The following is a 21,692-nucleotide window of genomic DNA, read 5'->3' as shown; positions in this document are numbered from 1 at the left end:
ACAATGTATCTCAATATGCAATAAATAACAAACCTGTGAAAATTTGAGCTCAATTGGTCGTCGAAGTTGCGACATAATAATGAAAGAAAAAACAACCTTGTCACACGAAGTTGTGTGCGTTTAGATGGTTGATTTTGAGACTCAAATTCTAAATATGAGGTCTCGAAATCAAATTCGTGGAAAATTACTTCCTTCTCGAAATCTAAGTCACTTCAGAGGGAGCCGTTCTCACAATGTTTTATATTATCAACCTCTCCCCATATACTCGTCACCAAGTAGGGTTTTATGGTAATAATTATTTTGTGTAATTACCAATAGTGTCTACTGCCTGGACATTTACTCAAAATAATTAGTACTAGTAGCATAAAACCTTACTTGGTGACAAGTAATGGGGAGAGGTTGATAGTATAAAACATAGTGAGAAACGGCTCCCTCTGAAGTGATGTAGTTTTTGAGAAAGAAGTAATTTTCCACAAATTTGATTTAGAGACCTCAAATTTTTAATTTGAGGTCTAGCCTTGCTCAAGGCAGTCGCATTATTCGCTCCGAAAATACGCCGCGGTAAACCCATCCGTATACCCTGTGCGTGGTGCGTGCGATCACACCGCATGACCCACCCAGATACGCACTGTCACATCGAACGAATACTGTTTTATGTGCACACAAGTCATCCGCACTCGTACCACTAACCGCATGCTGAGGCCGTCAGGCCGACAGCCTTGTCGGGTCTGTAACTTCCGGGTTTAATGTGTTGTGTTGAAAAATTTCCACAAGTGGAAAAAAATGGGGGGGGGGGGCTCTCGGATATGCTAGTATGCAGCCCATGAACATGTATATCTTTCGTCAGACCTATCAGACAACACAGGATGTGAGGCAAATGAATTATTCATTTTGACGTCCAATCACGCACTTCCCTTATCACGACCTTTGGACCCTATCATGCATCCGGCCGTGGTGGTGGTGTGTGATGTAAACATGTCTCGTCTTTCGCGGGCATTATGGTAATGAGCTGACCGTGTGAACTCTTCGCTTATTATAGTAATGAGGTCAGTGGCTTCAACACAGACCGTACAAGGCTGTCGGCCTGACGGCCTCCGCATGCGGATAGTGTACGGGGGCATCGTGTCGTGCGATGTTACGCACAGTGAATACGGGTGGGTTTTTATCGGAGTGAATAATTCGACTGCCTTGAGCAAGGCTATTTGAGGTCTCACAATCAAGCATCTGAAAGCACACAACTTCGTGTGATAAGGGTGTTTTTTCTTTCATTATTATCTTGCAACTTCGACGACCAATTGAGCTCAAATTTTCACAGGTTTGATATTTGACAATTACCAATAGTGTCCAGGCTCTTTAACAAATTGTACTCTGCACTGTTTTTGTCACCACTATAGATAAACCTTGATGTTCTGTCGTCTGTTTGCAAAATAACATGTCCTGATCTCACTAGAGGCACCGCAATCTAACGGCCATTTCCTTTTTGCGTTTTTGTGTGACAAAGTCAAGGTCTTTCTGATTTGTAGCACTATTAGCAAGGCCACTTCTGTCAGGTGTTATATCTCTGGTGCATTTTATTACGTTCATTGTGTATAATAATATCAAGGACGGGGGAGGGAGGGGGGTTTTATTTTACCCTTAATAAAAACTTACCCATTTTCACCCAAGAGCCTTGTACATATTTTTATTTTGATAAACAGTAAAGGAAAGTTTGTTAACTTAATGCATGATTTTATTCCTACTTAAAGCCATTGGACCCTTTCGGTTCAGACAAAAATAAAAAAGTTCACAGATTTACAAATAACTTACAGGGTTTACAGAAGGCAATGGTGAAAGACTTCTCTTAAAATATTATTCCATGAAATGCTTTACTTTTTGAGAAAACAGCAAAACAATATAAATTCTTGTTAACAAGAATTACGGATTTATTTGAAACACATGTCATGACACGATGAAACGCGCGGAAACAATGGTGGGTTTTCCCGTTGTTTTCTCCCGACACCGATGACCGATTGAGCCTAAATTTCCACAGGATTGTTATTTTGTATATAAGTTGTGATACACGAAGTGTGGGACTTGCACAAAACTGTTTACCGAAAGTGTATAATGGCTTTAAGTCTGATTATGATTGTTTTTGTGTGTTTTGTTGCCCATTGAACTCAATGAAATTGACCTACTTTTGTCCGTGGACTAAATATCATGCCTGTGTATTGAATTGTTGTGTTCACAGTCGCTGGAAACCTGTTGTATTGCTTTTCAGTGAGCAAAACAATTGACATTTTGTTAACTATCGTCATGTTTCTTGTTTCAACTTAGGCAAGAAGGAAGCATTGCTGCCATAAAGTCTTAGGTATTAATGCCGCCCTCAAGTATTAGGAATAACTGCTGCCCTCCAGTCTTAGGAATTATTGCTGCCCTCAAGTCATAGGAAATATTACTGTCCTCAAGTCTTAGGAATTATTGCTGCCCTCAAGTCTTAGGAATTATTGCTGCCCTCAAGTCTCATGAGTTATTGCTGCCCTCAAGTCTCAGGAATTATTGCTGCCCTCAAGTCTCAGGAATTATTGCTGCCCTCAAGTCTCAGGAATTATTGCTGCCCTCAAGTCTTAGGAATAACTGCTGCCCTCATTGCTGTCTTGTGAAATATTTGTCAATGGCTACGAAGATAGCCTTTACCTTGGGATATTCAGGAACCATTGTGATAGACTTTCCCCTGTAACGAGAAGGTGAAAAGCCCCCGATATAGGGTTTTAACAGGCATGGATAACTGGAACAAATTCAAGGTCAGTTGAAACTAAACTCCTTCAATCGATATCCAACCTGTAACCCCCGTAACACACGGTTACAGACGCTTTTCAGAGACCAACTCTCGACCGATCCAAGGCAACGTGTTCCTTTAGAGGAACGTTATAGAATTGGTAAGAAACAAAAATTGTGAAGATCACAGATTTACATAAAACTTACACGTTCTAATGATGATGATAGTAGAAACTGTCCCTTGAAATATTTCTGTCTGAAATGTCATATCTAATGAGAAATAAATAATCTAATTTCGCGTTTGGAGTTTATCGCTCAGTGAGCGTTTTATTCATTTTTGTTTTGGCTTTGCTGCAATGCAAAATTTGAAATCGTTTTTTCACTATTCTCTCGTGACCCAGATGGCCGATTGATCTCAAACTTCTACAGGTTTGTCAGTGTATGTATATGGTGGATTACATAAACGTTACACTACCAGCAACTGTTTGGTTAGCAAAAACCAAGTCTGTAATGTTCCTTTAAGAATAATCCACTGATGACTTGAAAAAGTACATAGTTTCGGTAGTGATTGAAAAATAACCAAGCTTAGTATGTACAATGTAACCCACCATAACCATGCTGGGTCCAATTTCATGGCTCTGCTTACTGTAAGCACAGAATCGGCGCTTACGGAAGCAGGGAATTCTGTGCTTACGGCAAGCGTATTTCACGGGTTAGCGGCGAATTTTGGCGTCTGCGCTTGCGTACTCCACGTTACTAGTCATTCTACGCTTACAAGGCTAGCGCAGAAATTCGGCGCTTGCACGTAAGCGGGGAATCGTGATCGTAAGCGCAGAATTCGGTGGTAAGCAGAGCCATGAAATTGGGCCCTGGTCTCTTACCCCCTCCCCATCCTCCCAAATGGGCTGGACGTAATTGAAATGCAAATCATGTAGTTGACATATCTGGGATGGAATATTCATAATGGAGGCTGTCCGAATGATGTGCAATTGTACCACAACGGTCTGGTTTGCAATCGAGCAAGCGTACCCCCTCATTAATTCACGTAGTGGAGCATTTCTACGAACAGTTGCGATGGCCGGCTGTGCTGTTTTAATCCTGTCACAAAGTTCTGTATGGGTCAGCTTTCTCAAACTTTGCTAAATGAATCAAAACTAAGCCTGTACTTTCAGTGAAAGTTCATCCCCAAAGCATTTTTTCTTAACATGTATTGAATGGGTTTTTTTTAGTGTATAGTATGCTCTTCTCAAAATAGTACCTTTAAAAGGAACCAATTCCCTTGAGCTCTGATTATATTTATATGATTTAATGTGGCTCTGCATACCGAGTCTGATTTAATTTAGACACACTGCTCATCTGTGCAATTATTAGAATATGTAATAATGTTCAGTAGTAAAGCCTATAAGCTAGACTTGTTCCCCATGAAGAAAAACCCTTTGGGGTATGTCTTTAATAGTGTAATGAACTACACATGTACACGTTTGCTTATTACATTCAAATTGGCATTGATATGGTGCAGGACATGTCGCATCGGAACACAATCTTTGCCAAAGTGTCTCACAGTGTCTTTGCGCCTTTAGGGTTTGTGTGTTCGTACGGGATTGGTAAGAAGGCACAACATTGTGGACTTTCAAACTGGCGTAACATAAAATAATGCTATTTTTATAGGATTTCAGGCATTGCATGGTGTGGTTTGCGGTAACACAATGTGTGTATCTACTTGCCAGGTAGAGTTTGTTCTTAATAGAGAACTGTCTTGCATTTATTCTACTATCGCGGAGTAGACTGTTCGGGTGTTTGGGAGACTTCTTAGTTCTGAAAAGAACTGTCCTGCTTTGTAACTATTACCGGGGCGGATGGTATAGAAAATAGACTGGACTACTACTTTAGCTTGTAGGATCGTAATTAACTGTACTACCGCGGAGTCAGTTCTTGAATTGGTCTCAATGTTTCGACTAGCTTGCTCTAGTCATCCAACCAAAACAATATACTCTGCAGTAGTAGAATAAAGAAAGACAGTTCTCTAAGAACAAACTCTACCGGCCAAGTACATGTAGATACACACATGGGGTTACCGCAAACCAAATATATAATGCTATTTTTAGGAGATAATTAGGTGGGCCTATGAGACCTTCATTGTGATTGGGTGATTTTTTGTGAACCTCACCATGTTTTTAAGAAGAATGATTTTGTTACAACACAACGCACCCTAGCAGTGTGTCCCTTACTCCACACGGTTCCAGTTGCACGTTTTAAGAATACCCCAGGCTTTTACCGCTTCCCCCTGCATGTACTTCAGAGCAGGGGTAGATATGCCCATTTGCCGAGGGCAGACCGGGGGTTGGCCATTAAAAGAGGCCGGCCATTAAAGAGAAGTGTGAGCAGGGCTTATGTTGCCTTTATTAAAGGTATTGGACACTATTGGTAATTGTCAAAGACCAGTGTTCTCACTTGGTGTGTCATAACATATGCATAAAATAACAAACCTGTGAAAATTTGAGCTCAATTGGTCGTCGAAGTTGCGAGATAACTATGAAAGAAAAAAACACCCTTGTCAACTGTGTAAGTTTTATAGTTCGCGGAATTTTTTGATTTGTGACTAGTGAATTTTTTCCATGTCCTTTTTGTGTAATGCGACTGGTCGCTTTTTACATCTTAATAACATCCAGAGCACAAAGCCCACAACATTTCCAATATCATCAATTCAAAGCCTTGGATGTCAAGTACAAATCAGTCTATAAACTTAGTGGAAAGAATATCTCACACAGAACTAATAGCACCAAGATCAAGAAATGACACAGAAAAGTGTAGTGCGACTGACCATGGATCTGCCCAAATTAGGATAACTGGACGAAGTGTGTAGATGGTAGATGTAGGTTAGGTCACAGAATGGAGCATCTATTGGTTTAGATTAAAGATGGTGATATGGATGAATGGCTCTTTAAAGGAAACACAAATCCCGAGCCGCAATTGGTAATGACGTCCCAGTCTGTTTGGTTTAACAGAATCCTGGGCAAATCAACAAGTCAGATACCGTGCACCTACACAAATATCTCGACCCTCGACGTTCACTCAGGTGGAGTGACTTCCATTTACGTATTTGGTCTGCATGTTCAGAATTGTGCCATCAGAAAAAGCAATTCGGTCTCGCCGGCGAGGGTGATTAGGTTGTCAGGTTGAGCGCCGGGGAGTAATTCCAAGGCAAACTGAAGGGTGGCAGTGACCCTCATGTTCCACCCAAGGAAAAGTGTGTCAGTTCAGATGCATGTCGTCTAAATGTCACACCATGATGCTTCGTCCTTCAGATGGGGCGTCAAGCTGTTGGTCATGTGTGTAACACAGATAAAAGAACCCAGTGCACTCTACATGTATATCAAAAAGAGAAGGGGTTTGTCTCTGTGTTCTTGGTTTGATTGGCAGCCTATTGCGCCACAGCACCTTGTATAACATTACATGGTGCTCTGTAAAAGGTGCACTTATTAAAGCCATTATACACTTTCGGTAAACAGTATTGTCAAAGTCCCACACTTTGTGTATCACAACTTATATATAAAATAACAATCCTGTGGAAATTTAGGCTCACTCGGACATCGGAGTCGGGAGAAAATAACAGGAAAACCCACTCCCGTTTTCGCGCGTTTTGCCGTGTCATGACATGTGTTTATAACAAATCCGTAATTCTCGTTAACGAGAATTTATATTGTTTTACCGTTTTCTCAAAAAGTAAAGCATTTCATGGACTAATATTTCAAGAGAAGTCTTTCACCATTACCTTCTGTAAACCCTGTAAATTATTTGTAAATCTGTGAACTTTTTTTTTTTTTTCTGTACCGAAAGGGTCCAATGGCTGTTAAAAGAGAAGGGATTCATTCACCCCGGTGTTCCTAGTTTGATTTTTTGCAAACTGCGCCACAGCACATTGTAAACCATTACATGGTGCTATGTAAAAGGTGCACTTATTAAAAAGAGAAGGGGTTCACCCCGGTGTTCCTGGTTTGATTGGCAGTACATATTGCACCACAGCACCTCGTAAACCATTATATTGTGCTACATGAATGTTAAAGGAGTAGGTCTCGTAATTCAATCGTAGTCCCACCATTTAGGAAAATACTGTTCTATTGTGATTATTACTCTTGGGATTTCTTTCATCTTGTAACTTTAAACCTGGTGTTTTTCACTCATTGATGAGTAGGAGAGCCTAACATTACCACCCAACAGCGTCTTTGATTTCTTCTGAAGACTCTGCAGTTGGTAACGTTGAGAAAGATCAATTGATGAAGATCAGGGCTAGACCAATTTTAGTGGTGGGATCTAAATCCAATTTAGTTCACTATGGTCCAGACTATTTTTGGTCCGCCAGGGCGGGCAGTGAACAACAAAAATACTCACGGAGGCATTGTGTAGTGAGGTGTCAATTTTCATTTGGTTTGCGGCAACCTCATTTGTGTTCATCTACATGTACTTGCCAGGTAGAGTTTGTTAAAGATATTCTTATTTAGATATGGGGATGTCATTTCTGAGGTGCAATTTAGGGCAGCACAGTTTGTTTTGGTCAGAGCTCTGGGGGAATTTTCTGGGGTAGTTCCGGGGCAGGCCCGCCCGGCACCGCCCATGGGCCTACAACACTGGTTTGGATACTTCCATTTTATGCTATCTACTCTCTGTGAATCAAGATAATGTACTGACTCTTGAAGTGCATGTACATGTATGTACTGACCTTTGAAGTGCATGTATGTACTGACCCTTGAAGTGCATGTATGTACTGACCCTTGAAGTGCATGTATGTACTGACCCTTGAAGTGCATGTATGTACTGACCCTTGAAGTGCATGTATGTACTGACCCTTGAAGTGCATGTATGTATTGACCCTTGAAGTGCATGTACATGTATGTACTGACCCTTGAAGTGCATGTATGTACTGACCCTTGAAGTGCATGTATGTACTGACCCTTGAAGTGCATGTATGTACTGACCCTTGAAGTGCATGTACTGACCCTTAAAGTACATGTACTGACCCTTAAAGTACATGTATGGTTTTTCTATGGTATCCTTACTTCTACTTCTACTTCTACTTGAATACTTGGTAGGGTCCATAAGACAGGACATAAAGCCGAGGGACTACTTGTCCATGAGCGGTGCAGGGGAGTGTTTGTACAAGGTGCAAGTTAAAAAGTCTCATTGCTGCTTTAATAGGCATTGAGATGGAAATAGAGGTGAGCAGTCACCACTCCCCTGAATACCTCAACTGAAGGGGAGGTGATGATGTTGCCGAGGAGTTTTACTGTCTTGTTATCAAGTTATTACATGATATCGTTGGGCTGTTACGCCAAATGCTACTAATGGTATTACTCTGTATCAAAATATAAAGGTATATCAATCCTGGCAAAAGGCCACTATTCATATTTACTCTCTGTGAATCAAGATAAGGTATGTTGCTACCAAGTAATTACCTGTTGGTAAAATGCTGCTAAATGAACAGCTTTACTAAAATGAAAAAAGTCAATATGCAAAGTGAGTTGATATCTTTTCCATGTATCTTTTGCTTGCTCTTTTTTTCGTAGAGTATTTGGAAAGTTCAGGCCGTTGCTCCTGGCTCCTGGCTCCTGACCCAGTTCCATCCATGAAATTTGAGAAACACACTATCAGAAGTATATGCCTTAATTGCAGCTGTGTTGGAACAAGGAACCAAGTGTTAAATGCATTGCACTTTGACGTGGGAGTAACAAAGTGTAAGCCGTTCATTAAATTCACACATTCCTTGCATATAATCAAGTTACATTTGTAGAAATCCACTCGCGGTAGATGTTTGCTATTTTTATAAATAGAGTGTGAAGAATAGTGTCGTAATTTTTCTCCCTGACCACATCTCTTTATGTTTTACGCAAGTTATTGTATAAAACAAATTAATTAATTTAATTGTCTCTATGTGTGACGAGTGACAGTCACACAGGACAGGGGTCCAAAGAACTGTTTAATCCTTGGATAAAACTGTTCATTAAATTTGCTTACGGTCGCGGGGCGGTAGCTCCCACCCCTCTCAAAACCCTTGCCCGTCTGTCATCCCTCCCCCATAAGATCAAAACAAATGCACAAAAGCATCTTGATACATTGATAGCCCCCTATCGTACCATGTACATGTACGATAATGATAAGTTTTGATTTATCAAGTACTTTTGTGTGTACAATGATAAGTTTAGAGTACTTATAAATGTACATTAAAAGTTATTATGTACATGTATGTACACTATAAGTTGTTATGTATGTACATGGTGTACATTAGTTATTACGTACGTACATGATAAATCCACGCTTATCATGTACGTACATAGTAACTTATTGTGTACGCACACGATAAATGCAAACTTATCGTGTACATACACAATAAGTTCACACTTATCAGGTAAAGTTTTGGAATTGTCGTGTACCTACATGATAAGTTTTTTTTTATCACTATGAGAGATAATTTTATTCATGTTGCAGCAATACGCTTTGTAATAATAAATCGCTAGTAAAAAAAATGCAATATAGATTTAGAATAGCGTCCTCGGGGGGTCGTTTTAATTGTTCTAAAACGCTCTGTGTTTTAACATTACTCGTCCACAGCATGATATATATTAGAATGATTTTTACCAGAGTAATCTCATCCCGGAGGTACCATTCCTAAAAATAAATAAAAAAATCTCAAAATGGGAGCAAATTGTCTGGCCCTTGGAGATGCCACTTCCCAAAAACAATACATATGTCTATATAAAAATCACCACAACCATAATTGTGTTTTTGTCCTGACCTTCCGTTACAGTTTCAATTCCCAGTTCCTTTTGTCTCCGGGAAATTTGAAAGCTCGCCTGATGAGATTCCTTCTTAGATTTCATTTTTGGACGGCAGGGTTTACTCATTTGGGGATTGGACATTGTCTTATTTTACAAAGTTGGCCTAGGGGGATGGAAAATGGAAAAACCCTTAGCTAATAATCATCTTCAATGATCAACTGTTTGTATCTGATCCCCTTTTGGTGATATGGAATTTTTTTTTCACTACAACAGAAACAGGTTCAGTGTTTCCAGTTTATCAAAAATCTCTCCTAAGAAACTGAAACTTGTGCCTTCATGACATCCGCTCAAATATCGGTAATTTGATTGCGTTGGATCTAGCAGTGGAATTCTTGTGTAATACAACCAAATCAGAGATGTGAGCGGATGGGAGTGAGCCATTAGCATGCGTGAGAACGGGATCGGCCAATCACACCAACCCTTACAGTTTCCGCGTACTGACACTGCGTCTTTCCCCCCGAGGTGAGGGCGACCCGAATGCATCAAATCGCTAAAGGCATTATGTGACTTCTCGCCGTGCCACCTTAAACCATCATCGCGGACCGCGAAGGCGTCCAGGGAAATCAGTAGTGCACAAAAATGACACAATCTCCTCTTCTCACTTGACTTGTTCCGCTGTCCACAGCCCAAGCCGCTTGCCTTCACCTCTCCGGTCGCTCCCCCTTGCAAACTGGCCGCTCCATTTCCCTTTTCACGGCTGTTATTAAAGGCTGGCGGGGACAGGGGAAGCCAACCCTTTGGCACCGGGCAAACAAAGAGCCAGCCGTACCTAACCCTGCGTGTTGTTGTTCCCAGATCCACCTGTGTGGCCCGTGTGTTTGGAGTGATACAGACGAAGGTGTCAAATGTTCACATGCTAGATATTGGGGGCTTTGTGCAGGACAGTTTACATTTCAAGGAGTTATCTGCCGAGCACACAAAACCTGATCTTGTTATGAATGAAGCAACTTCGCTTATGAGCTTAACTCTCACATTCCCTTGTCAATTTTCAATGTAATTTTGTATAAAATCAAGATATAGAGTTCCTTTAAGATTGTAGGCCTAGCACCTTAAAACATCTGGAGGCGGAGTTTCAAAAGCCGCCAAATTTCACACCCCGGGAACATTCCCATTCAACGTTTAAATTAAATTAGACTTGCTCAGGTGGTTTTGTAGAAGTATCGCTGAAGCGCTACTGATGCTTTTCTAGGAAAAAGATGACACATCATAGAGCTATGATTAGATCATAAAGAAAGGACTAGGGAGTGTATTGGTTAAAATAAACAGATTGATAAAACAGCCGTCAACAGTCACTGGCCCATACTAACAGTCCTTCAACTTAATATATGATCAAAGAGAGTTAACACCAATAGTCAATTGGAAAGGATTATCAATGACATTCGTGTACCTTATCTTGATTCACAGTGAGTAAATACCACTGGTAGCATTCGGCTGAAATCACCAATGATGTACCTTATCTTGATTCACCAATGGTAGCATTTGGCCGAGATCCCCAATGATGTATCTTGTCTTGATTCACAGTTGAGTAAATATACCAATGCACCATTTGGCTGAGATCACCAATAATGTACCTTATCTTGATTCACCGATGGTAGCATTTGGCCGAGATCACCAATTACGCACCCTATCTTGATTCACAAAGTAATTACTACAGTTTTACAGTTCACATCCTAAAGAAAATGTTTTGCATACATATTTGTTTCAAAACATTTTGACCACAAATCAATGTTGCTCTCCGTTGAGTTTTGCGAAAAGCACTGTGATGTCATCATTCTCGAATAGATTTGCGTGACGTCAGTGTTGGTAGTGGTATTTTATACCCCTATGCATTATACAACTTGTTAAAGCCATTGGACCCTTTCGGTACAGAAAAAAAAAAAAGGTTCACAGATTTACAAATAACTTTCAGGGTTTACAAAAGGTAGTGGTGAAATACTTCTCTTGAAATATTATTCCATGAAATGCTTTACTTATTGAGAAAACAGTAAAACAATATCAATTCTTGTTAATGAGAATTACGGATTTATTTTAAACACATGTCATGACACGGCGAAACGCCGGATACAAGGGTGGGTTTTCCCGTTATTTTCTCCCGACTCCGATGACCGATTAAGCCCAAATTTTCACAGGTTTGTTATTTGATATAGAAGTTGTGATACACGAAGTGTGGGCCTTGGACAATATTGTTTACCGAAAGGGTCCAATGGCTTTAAGCTGTATCAATATTGTTTCTATTTTAAGTTTAAATCCATTTTGAATTGTCAGTAAGGTTTATCTTCAGACCCAAATCACTGGCAAAATTAAATATTCACAAAAATGATGTTTTGATATCACATTGTATCAGAAGTTACTCACTTTACATTCCAACTGGAGGTTCACATCTCTGTTGACGTGGAACGATTTTGTCTAAATGTTTAATGTGCACATGCAGCTGTCTTCTATTTGGTATTCATAGAATGTATTGTAGATATTAATTATGAATAAGATGAAGTAATTTGAGGCCTCGAGATCCAGCGACGCGAATGCCTCATGAGCTTCGTTTTAATTTCATTTGCGATTAAATCTTACAAAAAAGCCGTTGGGTTGTTTTGATTGTTGGTCCATGACGGATTGAATTACAATTTAAAGCTTGGTCTAATGGTCAATTACAACCTCATACCCGATATGAGTCGACCCCGAGGCTCTTTAGCCATGTTAAGCCCCTGTCCAGATTAGCATCTTGGGGTACGGTGTTGATACAGTCTTACAGGAACACCTTGCCTTGGATCGGTCAAGTTGGTCTTTGAAAAGCAGTCTGTAACCGTTTGTTATAAAATCGATATGCGTGGTTTGCTTTTTACCTCGTCAACTAACACGTTGGCCATTTATGGTAGTCAAATTTAAATGCCCGACCATGTTAGTTTGCGGCGTAAAATGAAAACCGTGCATTTTGAGGGATATTTGTGTGGATCATTATATTCTACTTTTAAAACATCTTTCTAACCATGCATTTCATAACAAACGGTATTGAACGCTTTTTATACACCAACTCGTCTGATCCAAAGCAACGTGTTCCTTTAATCTAGCATCAGCCAGCCATGAATTTGTTTCTCTGTCTTTTTGTTTTTTATGAGGAGCCAGATTAGCTCAATTTATTACAGACTAAAAACTTTTTTAGTGAAAACTTGTTGCAAAGATATTAACATCAAGTTAGTTCATTCATGATTGAGAAACGTTCATTCATAATGAAGAATATCATGCAATGAGCCCTAGAGAAACCAAACCGTGGCTCGCCACGAATTTCTTTTAATTTTTTTATTTTTATTTTATGCATGCAAGTCGCCTGACACACAAGGCCTGAAGGCCACTTCAAGGTATGGGCTACAACTATTTTTCCAGAGGCCATTGCCACCTGCTCCTAGGGCTGAAACAGGGTTACCCCTTTCACAGTCCATACGAATGTAGGCTTGGGTATCATCAATTCGAAGCCTGGCCGGTAGAGCAGAAAATGAATGGTGCTTTGAAAAGAATCCTTTAAAGGCACTGGACACTTTTATAGTGTACATATAGGTGGCATGGTTGGCTTGTGCGTAAAGCGCTCGCCTCTCACCAAGGTGACCCCGGTTCGATTCCCGGTCGGGGCCATATGTGAGTTGAGTTGTGCATTGGTTCTCTGCTGTGCCACGAGGGTTTTCCAGATCATCCGGTGTTCCTCCCTTGGGAACAATCAAATACTTTTGATCTTGATCTTGGCTGTGCTCCATGGTCTTAATGGGTTGATGTCGCTGGCAGCCAAAGGCGCCCTGGCATGCCTGCGACTCAAACACTATGTAGCCGCGTCTTCTCGCAATTCAGCTCATAGCTGTGAATAAGGATGATTAGCCCCCCAAATTATTATTACTTTTTGTATAGTTACAAAAAAAACAATTGTTAACATAAAAACTTACTTACATATATAGTTACGCGCAATCTGTTGATAGTATAACACATTGTGAGAAACGACTCCCTTTTGAAGTATTTTACATGTAGTTTGGTGTACTTTATACATTGATTAAGGGTGAATAGTCGATATGACATGTGTATGAGCTCCACAGGGCATTGAGAGGGGACAAACTAGTTCCCCTGGCAACGCCTGGGAAGTGTAGTGTGTCTACTTACAGTACCAAGGGGAGCTAACATTCACTATAGATGTACATTTACTCAAAATTAATCAGTTTTTTTTAGTACATCCCTGCCAGTGGCCGATTTCACAAAGCACTAAGATTCATCATTTAAGATGAGTTGTCAGTAATGCCATAATGATTTGTACTGTGACTTCACTTTAGCAATTAAGAGTGACTTGTAGTTAAAGGGTCTGGGTATCACATTAAGCTTACACAGTTTGAATGTAATGATAGTGGAAAGCGTACTTTAAAAAATTACTCACTGAGGTGCTGTAGTTTTTGAGAAATGAGTAAAACAATGTCAAAAAAATAACTTTTATCTCAGTTTTAACATGTAAAAAGGTATAACCAGTTATGGTTTGTTATTATATGACTGGTTAATACAATTTTACATGCTTTGATAACTTTCAGCTCACTGAGACAAAACATTTTTTTGTAACTTGTTTTATTTCTTTCTCATAAACTACAGAACCTCAAGTAATATTTTAAGGGAAGCTTTCTACTATCATTATTTTCAAACCGTGTAAGTTTAATGTAAATTTGTGGACATTTTGTTTGGGTTACAAAAAGTACCAGAATCCTTTAAAGTATTACAGCATCTGGTCCTGTTAAAGAGTGATTTGCAGTTAAGATCAATCTAAGCTTTTACTGACACTTCACATTAATGAGCTTCATTCTGCTGGTCCTAACATTTCTTCGTTGTCAGTTTTTGCTAAGCCGTTGCTACGTCAAAGGTTAATGAAGCACAGCAAAGCGCACCCGAGCATGTCAAGAAAAACACAAAATGCTGTTAAACTAATAAACATCCTCATCTTCCAATTTGATGAGGCAATGCAAATTATATCCTTTAAAGGCACTGGACACTATTGGTAGTTATACAATACAATACAATGGGTTTTTATACTCGAAAAAGTTGTTAGCATTAAAAATTACTTGGTAACAAGCAATAGAGAGCCGTTGATAAAACATTGTGAGAAACAGCTCCCTCTGAAGTAATAACACTAATATAAACAATGTCTCTATATTACTAACACACACTCAAACCATCAAAGAACAACTCTTTACCATTCACACATCTCTCACATTCCCGTAGTCTTGGTTCAAGACAGGTATTTCTATTACAGACTATATACTGTCTATAAGATAACCATGATGTACTTAATCCCATCAACTGAATTAAAACTCTTCAAGGCTTTGGATACTGTTGGTAATTACTCAAAATAATTGTTACCATAAAAACTTACTTGGTAACAAGCATTGGAGAGCTGTTGATAGTATAAAACATTGTGAGAAACAGCTCCCCCTGAAGTAACATAGTTTTTAAGAAAGAGTTAATATCTCACTTAAATAATAAAATACCAAGAAAGGTTTTATGCTAATCATTATTTTGAGTAATTACCAATAGTGTCCACTGCCTTTAAGCAGGCACAGTTAAGTTGTAATTAGCACTTCATTACTACTGAGCTGACCTGATCTTTAAGTGCAAAGACCCAACACAGTGCCATCTGCAAGACGGGCGGCATTGAAGAGGATATCAAAAATGGTTCCTTTGCTGAGTGTGTTGTTGCCGGCAAATCTTCACACTTCAACAGTTAGAAGAAGAAAAAAAAGTTCATCTCTTATTCATTAATGCTTAGTTCTAGATTGTTCCAAAAGTTTTAAAGCTATAAGTTAAGCCAACTATCGGTATTTACTAAAAAATAATCGTTAGCCTAAAAACTTAGTTGTTAACGAGCAATAGAGAGCTATTATACAACATTGTGAGAAACACTCCCTCTGAAGTAAATTGTTTTTGAGAAAGAGGTAATTTCTCAATGAAGTGTTTGAAGATTTCAGGCATGACAACTTTTGTTAGGCATCTGAAAGCACACAAACTGCTCATGCATCTGCGGTGACCTTACCAAGTCCTAATTTCTACTGGTTTGGTATTTTATGCATACGTGTACATGTATGTCGAGATACACAAAGTGAGAGTACTGGTCTTTGACAATTACTAAAGGGGTCCAGTGTCTTTGAACAGCCAAAAGGGCAGACATTAAAGGAACACGTTGCCTTGGATCGGTCGAGTTGGTCTTTGAAAAGCGTTTGTAACCGTTTTTTATAAAATGCATATGGGTAGAAAGATGTTGTAAAAGTAGAATACAATGATCCACTCAAACATGCCTCGAAATTGCGTGGTTTTCCTTTTACCTTGTCGACTAACACGTCGGCCATTTATGGGGGTCAAAATTTTGACTCCCATAAATGGCCGACCATGTTAGTTCGCACAGTAGAAGGAAAACCACGCAATTTCGAGGCAAACTTGTGTGGATCATTGTATTCTACTTTTAAAACATCTTTCCAACCATATGCATTTTATAGAAAACGGTTACAAACTCTTTTGTTTTGACCAACTCGTCCGATCCAAGGCAACGTGTTCCTTTAATATCATTGGGCTGAGACTTTGCTCAAGACGCTTCGTTACTAAGTAAAAAATAAATCTAACTATCAGTATTTTTCTTTTTGTCTGCAGGCTGGCCTCTTCTGGGTATGCTCAGTGTCGACTCTCTACACTCCACAAACAGATGATTTGTACGAGTAAATAGTTGCAAAGCATGATTAAAAAAAGAGGCAAGCTACAGGGTTGGTGTCACACTACACTGGATCGTTAACACCAGGGAAATCTCACCCAGCCTCTGTCGCTTTCTGCACAAGGTAAGTGTACAGTATAAACACAACCATGAGATCGTGATAACCGTTTTTTATCGTTGGAGCCTCGCGAGAGTGCGGTAAAGGAAATAGCCCCGAGACCTCAATTATGAATGTTATTTCTCGTATCAGATCAGATACAAGATAGCAGTTTAGAAAAAATAAAAAGATGTACACTTTGGAGTAGACGGACGCCCTGGGGGTGGGGCTTGTATTAATTGAGGGGACAGACGTGTCGAGACGAACGCACGCCTCGATTCGGTCAGACACGGGGGCGGACATAATTGCTGAAATCATATTTTAAATCAAATATAATATTACACGATTATGATTTGCCGGTATACATATTACAGTGCTTATAGTAGCCATTCCATATAACAAACATCAAATCTGATTATGGTGAGTAAAAGGCGTTGCACACAGGATCGCCTGGAACACAGCAGTGGACACTATTGGTAATTACTCAAAATAATTATTGGCATAAAACCTTTCTTGGTGACGAGTAATGGGGAGAGGTTGATGGTATAAAACATTGTGAGAAGTAATTTTCCACAATTTTGATTTCAAGACCTCAAAATCAGCCATCTGAACGCACACAACTTCGTGTGACAAGGGTTATCTCGCAACTTCGATGACCGATTGAGCTCAAATTTTCACAGGTGTGTTATTTAATGCATATGTTGAGATACACCAACTGTGAAGGCTAGTCTTTGACAATTACCAATAGTGTCCACTGCCTTTAAGAACCATTTACTTTGAAGTAATGTGGTTATGTCAAAACATATAAGTTTTCATGCTCAAATATTTGAAGAAACATTACTGTCAATAAAATTCCTATTAAGGCCGGTTTATAGTCGGTCGCGTGATGGTCGGGCGATGGAAATCTTGACGTGCGATCAAAAAAATACACAGTTTTTAGGCCTCAGCGATGACTATAAACTGTGTCGCACCTAAATATTTCCATCGTGCGACCATCGCGCGACCATCGCGCGACCAGCTAAAAAACCCGCCTTTAGGGATTATTCTCTGCAAGGACATATATTCAGAAAAGATTCTCAGCGATACCTCGAAAGTGCAACCACCTGAAATTAAATTAAAATTCCTCATGTTAGTTAATAGTTATACACACATTTATGATTTATTAAAAGCAATAAAACGGTTAAAAATAAAATAGTACACGGGTAGTACGTGTACTTTGCATGCCTTTAACGATTTTCATGAAATAAATTGGTACATGAATCGTCTCTGGGGTAGTTAAATTACTCAAGGTCGTTTTATGAGATATTCATGAACTAAACATCAATCATAAACACCCTCAGCATTCAGTTGGAATTCTTTCCAACTTCGTGTAACGCTTCTGATAATTTAAACAAAAACATTGTTCCACACAAGTTGGTCAAAATAGTTCACTTGTGATAGTCCACACTTCAATATCTGCCTTTTATAAGACATTGACACCTTTGGTACTTGTCAAAGAGACCAGTTTTATATTCCTACTTAATGTATCCCAATATACGCATACAAGATTAAATCTGTGAAAATTTGACCCCAATTGGTCATCAAAGTTGCATGAGAATCATGAACAAAAAAAACACTCTTGTTGCACAAATTTGTGTGCTTTAAGATGCCATATAAGTCTTCATACAACTGAGTGAGAAATTACCCTTTTCTCAAAAACTATACAGTACTTTAAATGTTTCATACTATCAACGGCTCTCAATGCATGTAACCAAGTAAGTTGGTATTTTAACAATTATTTCTGGTAATAGCCTGTGCCTTTAAAGGCAGTGGACACTATTGGTAATTACTCAAAATAATTATTAGCATAAAACCTTTCTTGATTACGAGTAATGGGGAGAGGTTGATGGCATAAAAATCCCTCTGAAGTGCCATAGTTTTCGAGAAAGAAGTAATTTTCCAGATTTAGAACTTGAGGTCTCGAAATCAACCATCTAAACGCACACAACTTCGTGTGACAAGGGTGTTTTCTTCTATCATTATATCTCGCAACTTTGATGACCAATTGAGCTCAAATTTTCACAGGTTTGTTATTTAATGCATATGTTGAGATACACCAACTGTGAAGACTAGTCTTTGACAATTACCATTAGTGTCCACTGCCTTTAACTGTTTGATGAGTTCAAATTGTCATCTCGTTCAATCTTTGTCTATTTAAATCACCATCGCTCTACAAATCTTTGTCTCTTCAAATCTTAATCTCGTGTGCCTGCTGTCATTTTGCTTACTGCACTCTTTCAGAACTGATTAATATTAATAATAATCAAATCGCAAAATACCATCTGTTCTTCGGACAAAGAAAATGCATTTTCCAGCAGTAAAATTTGTCAAATATTGTCAAGTATGAGTTAATTTCGAAGGGAATTTAGTCATTGTTGTTTTGCATTTTGCAGAAACATTTAGCCTTGGAGAAAGAAACGTCTGGCCATTTATTAACAAATATTTGCATTTATACCTTAGTGTAGGTCATTTTGGTTGGAGTTGTTTCAAGCTCATTTTATGTTATCAAAAATTATACACTTGTAAACAAACTTTAAAATTTATGCAACGCCATAAAATATTAAAAGATAAAACTCAGTTGGCCTAAAAACATTTTTGATTTGATGTTCCCCCCCCCCCCCCCTTGGAAAAAAAATGTTTTTATTTTTATTTTTTAATGCTAATACATGTAGTTGTGATATCTTTGCCCGAATAAATATTATATTATTGGGCCTATGACCTATTTTCAAACCAATTTTCCGCTTAAAATAAACAGTAGTCATATTAAAAAATAACAAATGCTTCAGCAAGTAAATGTTAAAATGATACGGATACCTGCTCCGTCTGTCAGTGTTTACGCACTACACGCAACATTATTTTCACTGCTGGACCCGAATCTTCGCGCCTAAAATAGGATTGAAATTACATGTGCTCGGTAACACCCAGGGTTGCACCCTACTGTTTAATCCCAGGCCGTTAAACAAACATACTGCAAACCCAAATGGTTCCATGAAACTTAAATGGCACCATCAAGATATGCTGCATTATTATTATTATTTAAGAGTCTGGAGCACTTTTTCACTAAAAGAGATGTTTTACCTCTGGTAATTACTCTCACAAGTTAATGACCATGAACATTTACTTGGCAAAGAGCAATGGAGAGCTGTTGATGTTATAAAAAATTGTTAGGAACGACCACCTTTGAAGTATATTAGTTTTGGTTTTTACCCATACACCGATGTGTGTTAGCACTGTATACTCAGTACTTCCCGAGTCCTGTGAAAAAATATCACAGGCATGTTACTCGGGTGGGATTCGAACCCACGACCCTTGCAATTCTAAAGCAGTGTCTTACCAACTAGACTACCGAGGTTGCCCGGCAGCTAGAGGCAGTTTCGAATCCTATGTTTTGGCAGTGGGCAACCTCGGTAGTCTAGTAGTAAAAAACTTCAGCTGAAGCCTTTTATTATGCATCTGAAAGCACACAAAAATAATGCTACAATGGGCTTTTCTTTCAATATTCTCTTGCAAGTTCATAGACCAATTGAGCCCAAATTTTAACAGATTTCTTATGTTGTGCAATAGGTGTTTTGATGGGGGTCGAGAAAGTTACAAGCTTTCATTTGAGTCATTGATCGAAAAAGTCTGCCAATTATTAGTTGCAGTGAAATAAAGTGCTCAAAATTAGTTTTTGTCGGGATCCCGACAATATATCACGTGACCAATTCTTATGTGTTTTATAGGAAACGTTTTAAATTTTTGTCATGGTTCCTGACCATTAAAAGTGAAAGTTAAACTTTTTCGTTAGAGCGGGTGATACTCTTTGAAACACCATTCACTAAAAAAAACAAACTATTTTTTAATGTTTGGGGCCAAAAATCTGACATAGCATCTTTAACCACATCGTAAGAAAAAACAAAATACTCTTAAACTAATAAGTATCCTTGTATTTAGTTTTGGACTTTGAGAAGTAGAAAAATGTTTATACCCACAAATTTGAATCTGAGGAGCCTTTCTCAGGTATCTGAAAGTACACAACTCTATGTAAGATTTGTGTTTTTCCTTTCATTATGTTCTTGCAACTTCGAATAATACTAATTGAGCCCAAATTTGTACACTCAGGTTATTTTATGTGTATGTTGGGATACACCAAGTGAGAATTCTGGAGAGAGCTGTTTCTCACAATGTTTTATACTATCAACCTCTCCCCATTACTCGTTACCAAGAAAGGTTTTATGCTGATAATCATTTTGACTAATTACCAAAAGTGTCCACTGCCTTTAGTGCGTCTAATTTGATCGCAGTCTCTTTTTACACAGTTTTTAAACTGTTTTTGAGGGGATTGTGTACTCGTTCGACTGAAGTTTTTAAAGGGTATATATACTTTTTCCTAACAAAAAACACAATGTCCACAGATTTACATTAAACTTACACAGTTTGAAGATTATGATAGTAGAAAGCTTCCCTTGAAATTTTACTTACTGAGGTGGTGTAGTTTTTTTTAGAAATGAGTAAAAGTAATAATTTTCGTCTCAGTCTTAGCATTTAAAAACGTATCAACCAGTAATGCTATGGTTTTGGTATAATATCATAACTGGTTAAGGGGATTTTACATGCTAAAATTATTTTGGTCTCATGAGACCAAAACTGTTTTGTGACTTGTTTTACTCATTTCTCAAAAACTACACAATCTTAGTTTGTAATATTTGAAGGGAAGCTTTCGACTATCATTATCTTCAAACCCTGTAAGTTTAATGTAAATCTGTGAACATTTTGAAAAAGTACCTGGATCCTTTAAAGAGTTGTGTAAGATTTTGTCTGCCGCAATTTATTATGAGGCAACAGCAGATAGGATTCCTGAAAATCATGCCCGCTTTTTAAACAAATTAGATACAGCAATTAAACAAGAAACAATGCAATCCATGCAGAAATAATCATAATTCTTTACTTTTATGGAAATCTACACAGACGTCAATTTTGATGGCCTCGTGCCAGATGGTTGGTGCTGGTTTATACCACTTTATATGAGGATTAATTGAACCATGAAAGGACATATAGGCCTATTATTCAACTTTATAGACCTTATTTATTGATTCTCCTTAGTTTACAGTGGTATTCCTTTTCTTCCACGGCAATTGCTGTGGGTGACCTGGGTTATCTTGAGGCTTGTCCGTTTCTTCCTTGTAATGTTTGGCTTCAGATATTAAAGATGCTATGTCAGATTTTTGGCCGATTTGACCCAACAATTTTGATTTAAAATTCAATAGGTATTTTGATGGGG

The 21,692-nt window shown here is 38.6% G+C and overlaps 1 protein-coding gene across 1 annotated transcript in view; it reads left to right on the top strand.

Annotated features, from left to right (window-relative positions):
• LOC139935896 (uncharacterized) overlaps positions 1–21,692 on the top strand; it is a 76,932-nt gene that overhangs the window by 47,531 nt on the left and 7,709 nt on the right. Inside the window, exon 10 of the mRNA XM_071930515.1 lies at positions 16,239–16,420. The gene's annotated coding sequence lies outside the window, so the exon portion shown is untranslated. The remainder of the gene's footprint in view (positions 1–16,238; positions 16,421–21,692) is intronic.

The sequence above is a fragment of the Asterias amurensis genome, chromosome 4 (assembly GCF_032118995.1).
Source record: "Asterias amurensis chromosome 4, ASM3211899v1".
NCBI classification, from domain to species: Eukaryota; Metazoa; Echinodermata; class Asteroidea; order Forcipulatida; family Asteriidae; genus Asterias; species Asterias amurensis.
This window is presented reverse-complemented; position numbering and strand designations above follow the sequence as displayed.